The sequence below is a fragment of the Crassostrea angulata genome, chromosome 2, assembly GCF_025612915.1.
Source record: "Crassostrea angulata isolate pt1a10 chromosome 2, ASM2561291v2, whole genome shotgun sequence".
In the NCBI taxonomy this organism is placed as follows: Eukaryota; Metazoa; Mollusca; class Bivalvia; order Ostreida; family Ostreidae; genus Magallana; species Magallana angulata.
In genome coordinates this window covers 30,372,508-30,386,102 of record NC_069112.1, presented here as the reverse complement: position 1 = coordinate 30,386,102, position 13,595 = coordinate 30,372,508, and the positions used below count along the sequence as shown (strand labels likewise).

At 31.5% G+C, this 13,595-nt stretch overlaps 1 pseudogene; it reads right to left on the bottom strand.

Annotated features, from left to right (window-relative positions):
• Positions 1-3,842: 3,842 nt before the first annotated feature.
• On the bottom strand, positions 3,843-10,721 carry LOC128172105 (uncharacterized; annotated as a pseudogene).
• Between the last annotated feature and the right edge of the window lie 2,874 nt (positions 10,722-13,595).

Below are 13,595 nucleotides of genomic sequence, written 5' to 3'. Positions count from 1 at the left end.
GCATGTGCACTTATACATATCTTTTTTTTAATTTTGTTGCGTTTCACAAAAAAACCAAAAAAAAAAAAACCCCAAAAAACATTATCTAAACGAGAAGCAGAAAAAAAACCCCGTATTTTATTACAAATTAAACAAGCATGATAGGCATTTGTGTCAGTCTGATGTCCTTTTAAGAAAACGCTGTCTTTTGTTCGATTTTTTAAATTTAATTTTGGCATAACTTTGAAGAGCAATTGTTAAGCAGTTATTTATCATTTAAAGCAAACAGTAGATTATCATTTAAAATCATGTAATAATTAGGCATACGTATCATCTTATTATTTGTTGTAATTTTTCTCGTGCTTCCAGTTTGCTTAATTTGCAAAGACCTAAACCTAAGAAGCCATTATGCTAACTCTAAACAAATTTTTGAAATATGAAATGTAGCTCTCCACAAATCAAAAACTATATTTTTAGTTGTCAAATTATGGCAGCGTTCTGAAAAAAAAACAATTAATAGATTTACACAGCAACTGATTAAAATCATGAGAGTTATTTAAAGTTATATTAGATTAACGAGGCCCAATCTAGATGAATAATTAAAATACTGTATGGTGGAATTTGCTGATTTTTAAGCTAGATACATTAAACTACACTTTCAATTAAGTGATGTAAAAAAAATCACCATGTTTCCCTTATTGTAGTGATAAGGGGGAGTCTCAAAATATGTATTCATTTGGTTGGATAATTGTATACATTATATAGGGAAAATGGACATTTGGTGTCTTTCTTTTGATGTAGAAAAAATTCTAGAGGGTAGAATATCGAAAAATTAATATTATATGAGCACTTTTACTTTCGTCTTTGAAAATAAATATAAAAAGCGGGGTGTTTCCCTTGAAAATGTAAAGAGGGAGCGTCTCAAAACCTAATCTAAAGGTGATAATGGTCATCTTTTGCAAGACTTTTAACGCTAGGCTGAAATTTAGAAGATGGAAGATTCAATGCTGCATATATAACACACATCAATTCTTCCTCATTCAAAATTGATGAAGGCAATGTGGTGTTTCCCTAAAAAAAAATGTAGAGGGAGCGTCTCAAAACCCAATATAGGTGTGAAAATGGTAATCTTTTAGAGAATCTTTTTTAGGCTGAACTTTAGAAGTTGGAAGATTCAATGCTGCATATATAACACACATCAAAACTGATGAAGGCTATGTGGTGTTTCCCTAAAATAAATGAAGAGGGAGCGTCGTCTCAAAACCCAATAAATGTGTGAAAATTGTCATCTTTTAGAGAAGTTTTTTAGGCTGAACTTTAGAAGATGGAAGATCCAATGCTGCATATATAACATACATCAATTCTTCCTCTTTCAAAACTGATGAAGGCAATGTGGTGTTTCCCTAAAAAAAATGAAGAGGGAGCGTCTCAAAACCCATATATGTGTGAAAATTGTCACCTTTAGAGAAGTTTTTTTAGGCTGAACTTTAGAAGATGGGAGATTCAATGCTGCATATATAACATACATCAATTCTTCCTTTTTCAAAACTGATAAAGAAATGAGATGTTTTTTCATAAAAATATGAAGAGGGGTTGTCTGAAAACCCAATATATGTTTGAAAATGGTCATCTTTTAGAGAATCTTTTTTAGGCTGAACTTTAGAAGTTGGAAGATTCAATGCTGCATATATAACACACATCAAAACTGATGAAGGCTATGTGGTGTTTCCCTAAAATAAATGAAGAGGGAGCGTCGTCTCAAAACCCAATAAATGTGTGAAAATTGTCATCTTTTAGAGAAGTTTTTTAGGCTGAATTTTAGAAGATGGAAGATTCAATGCTTCATATATAACATATATCAATTCTTCCTCTTTCAAAACTGATGAAGGCAATGTGGTGTTTCCCTAAAAAAAATGAAGAAGGAGCGTCTCAAAACCCATATATGTGTGAAAATTGTCACCTTTAGAGAAGTTTTTTTAGGCTGAACTTTAGAAGATGGGAGATTCAATGCTGCATATATAACATACATCAATTCTTCCTCTTTCAAAACTGATAAAGAAATGAGATGTTTTTTCATAAAAATATGAAGAGGGGTTGTCTGAAAACCCAATATATGTTTGAAAATGGTCATCTTTTAGAGAATCTTTTTTAGGCTGAACTTTAGAAGTTGGAAGATTCAATGCTGCATATATAACACACATCAAAACTGATGAAGGCTATGTGGTGTTTCCCTAAAATAAATGAAGAGGGAGTGTCTCAAAATCCAATAAATGTCTGAAAATTGTCATCTTTTAGAGAAGTTTTTTAGGCTGAATTTTAGAAGATGGAAGATTCAATGCTTCATATATAACATATATCAATTCTTCCTCTTTCAAAACTGATGAAGGCAATGTGGTGTTTCCCTAAAAAAAATGAAGAAGGAGCGTCTCAAAACCCATATATGTGTGAAAATTGTCACCTTTAGAGAAGTTTTTTTAGGCTGAACTTTAGAAGATGGGAGATTCAATGCTGCATATATAACATACATCAATTCTTCCTCTTTCAAAACTGATAAAGAAATGAGATGTTTTTTCATAAAAATATGAAGAGGGGTTGTCTGAAAACCCAATATATGTTTGAAAATGGTCATCTTTTAGAGAATCTTTTTTAGGCTGAACTTTAGAAGTTGGAAGATTCAATGCTGCATATATAACACACATCAAAACTGATGAAGGCTATGTGGTGTTTCCCTAAAATAAATGAAGAGGGAGTGTCTCAAAATCCAATAAATGTGTGAAAATTGTCATCTTTTAGAGAAGTTTTTTAGGCTGAACTTTAGAAGATGGAAGATTCAATGCTGCATATATAACATACATCAATTCTTCCTCTTTCAAAACTGATGAAGGCAATGTGGTGTTTCCCTAAAAAAATGAAGAGGGAGCGTCTCAAAACCCCATATATGTGTGAAAATTGTCACCTTTAGAGAAGTTTTTTTAGGCTGAACTTTAGAAGATGGAAGATTCAATGCTGCATATATACCATGCATCAATTCTTCCTCTTTCAAAACTGATAAAGAAATGAGATGTTTTTTTCATAAAAATATGAAGAGGGGTTGTTTGAAAACCCAATATGTAGGCGAAAATAATCATCATTTGCAATTTTCTTTATGCTAGGCTAAATTTTAGAGGATAGAAGATTCAATGCTACATGTATAACACACATCATTTCTTCTTCTTTCGGAATTAATCAATAAAATGGGGTGTTTCCTACAAAAAGATGAAGTGAAAGTGTCTATGGTTAAAATCCCAATACAAAATAGTCAAATTTTGGAGAACGTTTTATGCTAAGCTAAACATTATAAAATGGAAGATTCAATGCTTCATATTAACATAGAACATTTCTCCCTCTAACAAAGAAAGAATGAAGAAAATGGGGTGTTTCCCTTGAAAATATAAAGAACGAGCATCTCAAAATCCAATATAAAGGTAAAAATGAATGGTCATCTTTAGCCATTCTTGTGATATTTTTCAAAATTTGGAGGATGGAAATTCAATGATTTGTATATAACATTCAAATCATTTTCCTCTATCAAAAATTGAAAAAAGAAAAAAAAAGACATTAGTGTTTTTCCCTGTTGAAATATGAAGAGGGGTGTCTCAAAACCCAATTCTATTAAAGAGGCCATTTTTTCCAAATCTTGTGTATGGATTTTTTTTACCATGTAAAGAGCTAATATTACTTATAATGGATAAAACTCAGAATCAGTAGGAAAATAATGAATCATTTGAAATTTTTTAATTTATAGTATGATTGGATTGCATTCAAACACAACACGTCAGTAAGGCAGAATTGAGATGAAATAACAGTGACAACAGTCTAATGTAATACACATGTAGATATATTACAAGATTGATATCCATAAAATGTAATAAGACAAAAAGTTTTAACAAATACAACATGATAAATATTTATTGCAAACTTGAAAAAAATTCAGCAACCTTCTTTGCAACTTTATAATTGCTGCTTACTCTAGCTTTACCATCACTTGTCTTTTCACTAAACAAGAAAAACACACCATCAAAACCTTTTCTTTCAAATGCAAGTTTCAAATGGTTGTATGATAGTGACAAACATTTGATTTTTTTCAAAGTTGCTTTTGAAATGACATTTTGCTTCTGTAAATACTCTATGGATTCTACAGATGGTTGAACACCATGACTAGTCACTTGAACTGTACTATAAAAAAATCAGCTAGTAAAACATCAACTTTCCCACTACTTTTCACAAGGGTCTGAAGCATTTCAGAATCAGCTAATGAATTATGAGCTGAATAAGACGTATTCAACACTTTTTGAGCAAGATATTCTTGCTTATAACAATCAAAACCAGGATACACAACTTTAAAAAATGGCAAGGTATCACAAAACCTCACTACATATTTACAAAAGTGGTTCCATATTTTATAATATTTCAGCTGATTATACAGTACAATAGAATCAAAACATTTGTTATTGTGTGCCACTAATACACAGCTTTTCCCCAGTAACATAACAAATTTAATAAAGTCCAAAAGCACTTGTAGTAGATGATTGTGTGACACAGCTACATTGTTATGGAGCAGCTCATTAGTTGAGGCATCAAACGTCATTCCAGTCACTCTACTGGCCTCATCTGAAATTTCCTGGCTTGGTGTGACATATTTGTTGAATTTCTGGTCTTCACAGACTGCGGAAATTTGAACAATAGAGCTTTCTCTACCTATAAGAGAGAGAAAAAAGGGAATGCGAAATGGTTATCCATACATCCAAAGATGACTGTATACCAATATTATTATCATTTTTGCACAAGCTTATGATTTGAAAGTTGCATAATTACTAACACAAAAACGTGGTCCCATTATGTTTATAATTCTGAATTAATCTTAATTTTACTTTCTCAAAAGTAAATATAAGTAATAAATAGAAATATTAAAAAGTTCACTGGGATATGAACTTGGTTGGTACATAATCAGATCTTCTGAGAAGCCCTTTGGTCACATGACCAACAAAGTTCACATTTCAGTGAACTTTTCGACAGATTTATTTTTTTAATTTATTTATTTCTTTTCTTGTGTTTCTATCCCTTAGTATCGGCAAAGGGATAGAAAACACAGCGAGTTGGATAAAAATCATATGCCATCGCAAATCATGAGAGATTCTTTTTATCACGTTTTTCCTTTTGTTTAACTTTGATCTGTTCAACAAATATCACTGTTGTAAGCCGCATAACACATTTACTACAATACCGGTATGTCAACAACTGTATGCATGCATGAAAAAAAAAGTTCCGAGTTTAACCATACAAACATTTCATTTTCAAATGTATTCTTATCAATTTATGAGAGAAAATTATAAAATGGCATTAAAAACTTCACAATAATTTTTCAATGGTATTACTTGTTACTTTTTTAGCCTATGTCTATCATCGGACTATGTATTGTTTGTTTCTGACATCAAGTGGCATTAGAATACACATTGTAATATCAAAAAATTATTGCATGAGAGATATCGATTGATTTTTGGCTAAAAATGTGATAAATTTCTCATATATTATGCTTGAAGTCTGATTAATAGATGTTTGATCGGGCTAAAAAACATTTCTATGATTGATCAGAAATATACCAGCAAGTACAAGATGAACTACAAAGAATAGAGCTGTCGGCTGTGTGATGTGATTGTAGAAATCCTAAGAATTCCTGATGTTGACCTGCTATTGGTAAAAATAAAGACAAGATAATATTGTATAAAAAAAGAAACATCATGCAAACTAACATTTAACAGCAACATTCTTCATCAAACAAAATAACGAATGAACATAATTTGTAGATTGACAGATTAATTGATTGAATGGTTCACATTTATCATTTTGGATTTTTCTATAGCCTCTAATATATACTATCTTTAAGAGTAACAGAAGTATACGTAAAAAATTTGTTCAATAGTTAAGAAACATAAAATCGTGGTCAATATATATAATAATTATATACATTTGTAAATTAATGTGCAAATTTAGACATACTCAATCCTGTTGTCTCCAGATCATAGTGTACAATTGTTTTGGCGTTACCCACATCTGATGGTCCAGGAATTACTTCCATAACTGGGTCAGGTGTGTCTCCTACAATAAATGCACGGTATTATAAATGTATCACTGATATAATTAGCAGATAAGGAACTTACACATAAGACTACTATCACATTTGAACTAGAACTTTGTTCAAATTATACTGCCCATTAAATACACATTGTGGATAAAGTATGAGTCAGATTCTGCACCCAAAAATTGAAAGTCACATCACAAAAAAAAAAATGGCAACTCTAATGTTTTCACCTTCCCTTAAACCTTGTTTACATAGTGGTATATAATAAGATCATACTTTTGGCTAAATATCTATATGATCAATCAAAAATAGATATACTTTTTTGAATTTCTAAATAAAATCACCTAAAAGATATGATGAGTAGCTGTCACCCTCTCTGACTTCTTGGCTCCTAGTTTCTCCACTCCTTTCGCTCTTTAGTTTTTGACGTTGCAACTAGGCAAAAATAAACCAATCTAATTGTCTTGTAAAGTAACAAATGAATAGATTTTAATTATAAACAATTTCTATATATCTTTACCAATGAAAAGGTTTGATCATACATATGCATGAATGCCTATATGAAGTTTAATACTATAATTAAAATATGGTATATTTTGAGGTATTTTTTGCTGTGTAAGCTGAAAGAAAATTGGTTTGAAATTCAACTATTTATTTAAGAAATTAACTCAATATCTACACAAGTTATACGAGTACAACCTGGGTTGGGGCAATTTATGCTTTATACATATGTAATCCGCGAAGTGTATTATAGAAAAGTGTAAATTGCTTCAACCCAGGTTATACGAGTATAACCTGGGTAGATATTGAGTTCATTCCTTATAATTAATTTGCTGTACAAATTGAGTCCGCTTTACTTTTAAAAGAGATATTAATCTGTTCAAAATTCAAACGTAACGTCAAGAGGATTAGTGCGTTTTTGACGTTGGTGCATTGTGACGTGTCTTGAGACGTTCAAACCCGGTTATACAAATTTAACTAAATTTTTCTATCCAATCAAATGCCGCGTTACAACCAGAATTAAATTATTTTTATATACCTTGAATTCTTTTGTTTTTGAAACTTCTCTTTTGCGATAAACATCTCTGTCTGTGATGGATGCTAGCGAGGTTGTTGCTGTCTCAGGACTAAGTCCAAGCTTCTCATGAACCTATAAAGATAGCACTCAATTATTAAAACAAGATAATGAAAATTATTCGATGATTACATGTACATAATTATATTATTGATTTTTGTCAAAAAAAGGAGAATGCTCCACTCAAAGTTTTTATACCTTTGCTAAATAGCTATAGCCTTCATTCTTTTGGCAAACAGCTGCAGAAAGTCTATGTGCCAAGCTTCCACTCTCAATGTAGTGCTTTTCTTTTGGAGCCTTAGATCTAAACGTATTGTTAACACTTTCATTGCAGTTGCTAGAGTCTAGTCCGCTTAGCTTGCTGGCATCAAGATCTCTGAACACTGTCAATAAATCAGTTTTCAGTTTTTCATTCTGTAGATCTGCTCCCCATGGAAGATTCTTGTGTTTAGCGGTTGGGTTTTTCTTCATGTTACACCATTCACCACATTTTACATGGTCACCAAACTGGTGAAGAACAACAGAGTCCATAGATTTTTCTATTTTATCCGTGCCTTCCTTGCACTGTGCTAGCATGTAGCTGAAACTCTTCATTATGGCCGTGATCGTTTTCATAGAAAGCTCTTTGTGTTTAGATTTTAATTTATAGAGTTTGTTGGAAATATTCTTTTTCACGTGATTTTTGTCACTTAACTTTTCAATGCAAGAACTAACTTCACATCTTGCTCTGTTGAAAGCTGTGCAATCGTCATCTCCAATCAGAGTAACAACAGGATTATTCTTGTCTTTGACTTCCTTAAGTATTTCTACAATCATGTCAGGTTCCATAGATTTTGCGGTGGCAGCCCAATTTTTCTTACATGCATGCTTGTTGGGGGTTCTGTGCTTCGCCTTCGCCACATCACATTTTCTGCATCTTTTGTATCGAGCAGAGAAACACACAATTTTGCCAGTCCTTTTACCAATTAGAGATGCAGTGCCTGTAATATTCAAACAGCATTAATAAGTGTGCATGTATATCATTGTTAATATAATGATCTGCCAAATTGAAATTACTTTCTGAATCATAAACAAGATAAAAAAAAGAATATCTTTGGCCTTTATGGCAAAACAAGATTTGTTCCCCCCCAAACAAAGATTCATAGATGGACAGACCAACTGATCACTGTAGGGTACTAGGGTACAGTACAATGCAGAGCAGTCAGTTCTAATAAAATATTGTGTCATATTACAAAGGAATTAAAAATCACACTAAACTTTAAGTAATACATTGACATGTGTTATTTACCTGACAGACTATTGTAGCATCTTCCTGATCCTCTTCTTTGGAAAGCACCATCTACAGAAGCTGTTATTCCAGTGGACTCAATACTGTCTAAAAATATTGATAAATATTGATAAACATTAATGTACCGGTACAACAGAATTACTCAATTTCATTTTTTATTATAATTAGAGAGAGAGAGAGAGAGAGAGAGAGAGAGAGAGTGAGAGAGAGAGAGAGAGAGAGTATAGCATAGGTACAAGAGATAGTTAGTAGAGAGAGAGAGAGAGACTTCAAAATCCCTCGTTTATGTTTTACTTAGTTGTATCATTAATTAACTTTTCATTTTTGTTTCCATTTAGAATGCATGGAATCATTTATTAGGGCACTTTTTTTATTATCTACTTGTATATAATTTAATTCTGGTTGTAACACGCTTTCTGATTGGCTAAAAAATGATTTCATATCGTATAAAGAATGTTGCCTACGTCATAGTAAGACTAACGTCAAAAATGTATCAATACGCCTGATGCTATGTTTGAATTTTGTACAATTTTACGTCGTTTTAAAGGTCAAATGACCGTTTTTATTTACGATGAAGAGTAAAAAAAATTAAATTACAAGCAATGAATCCAATATTTATTAGTTTTATAATGATATAAAATGGTTTGAAACAGTTTACGCTTTTTTATAAACCGCTTCATTCCTTAATTCAAGACCAACCAAAATTTTTAATTTGAAAAAAAAAAATAATAAAAACTAATAGTTTTTCAAGTGTAGAATCAGGTGCATGGATGTTAAACTTTCTCAAGTCTCTATGTTGTGCAAAAGATTATGATAGCACTGGTCATTATTTAGCATAATGACTTAGCAAGTCTAAATGAAATATCCATACTATCCTATATTAAATAGAAAATCACCATAAGAGAAGATTTGAACAAGTTTTGAAGAGTGAATTAACATTGGCTGTTTTTTTTAATTATTTTGGGTGAGCGATAGGATTGGGTGGCGGTATTACCATAGATTTGTGCAAAAGTGTGTCTTCATTAATGAAAAACTAAATTATATAACTAATAAAAAAAATTTGGCCTTAATGTGTAATTTGTGATGTAATATTTACCTAAGTTAACTTTAATTGATTTAAAAATCTTACATTCAACAGTGCCAAAGCTAAATGTACTTGCACGTTCATTAGAAAAAGTTGAAATATGCTTACTTGTGGCTGATAAATGCCCCTCTTCACATAGAGCTTTACTGGTAGATTCCTTGGCCAAGTCTTCCAGCACAGGCCCCACTGCATCACATCTTCTTATCAGACTCTCACTGATGTTTGGCAAGTTCATTGATGATGTGAATGGGTTGTTTACTTGGACTGGACCAATTCCACTATGGTACATGCCTGTAAATTTAAAATGTGTAGCAAAACTGTAAAAGCAGAAAATTTAAAGGCAACAACATTTAATGGTGAATATCCCTAATACATGTATAGCTTTCAAATTTACAAAAAAACAGATACAATCACATTTTGCATACCTTACAATAGAATATTTAATGTTCATCGCTCTCTCTCTCTCTCTCTCTCTCTCTCTCTCTCTCTCTCTCTCATATATGTACCTAAAAATCCAAATTATTTTGATTTTTAGAAAATAAGTTGTGTGTTTAATTTATGATAATAACTGAATGTTTTTTTTTTTAAGATTTTCATTATGATTCAATGTTTTTTTTCACTGTTTATTTTGTGGAAATTATGTGGTATTTTAAAAAAAAAAGATAAATTTATATTATACATACCAGTTGCCAATTTGGTGTTAACATCAAATATCTGTTGACCATGTGGTGATGAATGTTTTTCCCATGGCAACTTGTACAAACCGAAGACAGTTGTAACACCTTATAACTAAGTACCCACAAATACCAGCTGGTAAAACTCCTACAGCATCCTTGAACTTCAATGGCACATTTGCGCAATCCACGCATTTCATGTTGTCGAACAATGCTTGCAGATCTACCACATGTCTTGTAAAGTCTAAAGCTCTTAATTTTCCACTAAAAAATGATTCATTAATTTCATCAAACGAACCTGTTGACTGTATATACGAATGATCATCGAAAGGGTTGCTGCCTGCAGCTGAAGTAGATTGAGTATCAAATAAAGGCACAAAAGTATCAAGATTTACAGGTTGTTCACATTCTTCACTTGATCTGTGTAAATTTTTCAATTGCTGATTATAACGTGCAACCTGTGTCGATTTTAAAAATTTTCCTTTTTTTGATCTTTTAACCATCTTCGACGAGCTCATGGGCCTGTCTGACTGTCGTCTGGTGTCAACGTAAACAATGCCGTAAAGTGACAAGAAGTCGTAAATTGATTCGCTGTGTCAAACTAGGTTAAACTGCTTAAAATATGCAATTTTAATTTATTTTATGTTTAAAAGAAAGTAATTATTAACGTTTAGATTGAACTCCATCTATTCTACATATTACGAAAGCGAGAGCTAAACGCCAACCGGAAACCTATCGAGCTGCGCAATGAGATAAAAAACTCGAACTAGCTTGGGCCTCGTTAAATATTATTATTATTATAAAAATTGAAATATTATATATAATATACTGTATAAATGATAATAATTATACATGTAGGTTACTTTATGTATGTACATTTAATTGACACTCTTTGTACCTTGATTAAGACAAAACATTATCTTTTGGGGTCAAAGCCTATCAAATTTCTACAAGTGTCACTGTTACCTCAATTCAAATCATTCTACTTCTTGTATGAATATGACATTAAATAAGGGAAACTTTTTTAAATCGGTCGACGCATGGTTATTTTGATGCAGACTCCATCTTATTTGGATTTGTTAAAGCTTTTCCACCCCCGGACTCTCATTTCTGCTATTTCTGACCGGTAATCGAACTTCAACCAATTTTTCACTAATTACACTTGTGCCTATCAGGTAAAATACATTGAGAGTTTACGCCATACCACACGTGTTTAAATATCAAGGAAACAGTAACTCTGGTACAGGGAGTCCTAGTTTATTTGCAAAATGTATGAATGCATAAGAATAGATGTACAACATATTTGTCATAATAATACATTATTTGTTTGCCACTAGCGATAGTTTTTTTTAAAAATAATTAACAAAGAGGCCCACGGACCACATAGCTCACATGAGAAACAATTGCCACAATAAAGTCAGCGCATTATGGAGTCATACAGAAATCATCATAACCATAAAACATAATTGATTTTGTATATAAAACAAACAAATTGTCCCCTGGATATTCTTAAGTTTATCATTAAGTCCCTTTTGTAACAACATTATTTTGTAGTCATATTAGGCATTGCAGTTGTCGAGAAGATCCTAAACAACTGTTTATGAAATGTTTAGTGTATATTGATTTAATAAATCAAACTTTCAACGACTGTGTTTACTTTTAGCCTAAATTAAAAAAAAATTGAACTTTATTTATTTTACAACGATTGATAAGCAAGTTCTACAACTTATATTAATATCTCTCGTTGGCACGGATGTAAGCGCGAGGGCGACATTTTTAAGCAAATTTTCGTCAAAAATATCTCCGCAACTATGCACCGAAGACGCCTTAACTTTTAACACACTCTTTGTTTATGCATGTCATACGTTGGGATATATGTTTTTACTAATAAGACATAAATTTTCTCTTAAAATGACGACTTAGTTTGTTCTAATGCTAAATTTTTAAACATATTTTCGTCAAATATTTCTAAGCAATGATTCATCGCAGATGCTTTAAAACTTTAACACACTCTTTGTTTAGACACGTCATGTGTTGAGATATATTTTTGTACCACTCGGACGTCCTATAGCATCCCGTTAAATGTCAACTTATTTTGTTAATCCACATCATAACGGGGGTATTACTAGTTTGTGAACAATTTGAAATGTTAATAAACATTTAAATTGTTTATGATATTAGAAAATAATTCATTTTTCTAACGATTACATAGCAACATTTGGTAAAGTCACACGCACTTTTGTTAAACAAGACCTCATGCTTGACCGGAAGAAAAACTTTCTAATTATTTATTTGTAAAATCTAAGAAGCGGTGGGGTTCAAAACCGATATTATTTGAATTCTTGTTGAATCATATAAAGAATCATTGTTTTCTGCGTAAATTTATTGCAAGATAAACTTAATATAATGTATTTTCATTTCACAAAAAAAATGATTTTTGCTTTTCATCCTGGGTATTTCTATTTCCCTCTTCATCTTCCCCTTGCTCCTATTTTTATTTTTCCCCCTGAAAGGTATACCCCGTATCTCTTCAGTCTGCTATGTCAGTCTCTACCTGTAATATAAAAAAATCAATAACATTCAATTACGATTCAATACCATTTAAACAAAATAAATTAGGTAATTATGCTTTATTAGTATTGCAGCGTAATGGAATATTAGGGCATAAAACAATTCAACATATGGGAGTTTATACGTAAATCACACGTGCTCCAGTTGCAGTTTTATTACAACAAAATGGGGCGTGGTTTCTCGTGGTCATGTTTAAGATGAGTGATATAATTGTACGATAAATATCCTATTACGAGTTGAAACAGATCCTTAAAATAAAGTCCGATGTTATATTTTGATCGCACTGTTGAATTTAATGATACTCTTTGAAATAGCAGGAGGTCGTATAACATTTCGATTACAAATAAAAAAAACAAACAAAAAAAAACTGAGTGTACCTTGCAATATAAAAACAAGAAAATGATTTGATCCCCCAATTAATTGTGTATTAATGCAGGTTTTTTAGCGAAGAAAAATGAGATATGTTTTAAAGCATCAAGTCAGAGCATTTTACCTTACAACATTCATTTGATCTAGATGTGTATTTTGCTTCGGAAATGTCTTATAAGATTAAATTTTGAAATAGATACATTATTCTGTAGCTGAAGAAAAAACGACAAAATACATCGTCTTTATGAAAATCATATCTTCCAGATGTAATTAATTATTTGTAAAGATTCATATCTAAATATATCCGTGATAATCTATTTTTACACTCGGCAAATATCGGGTATAAATTTAGAACATAAAAAATCACTTCGAATCAATGGTTAAAGCCGATTTACCCTGGAATATCTTCTATATCTTTCTGTCAGTGTAGGCTGTCC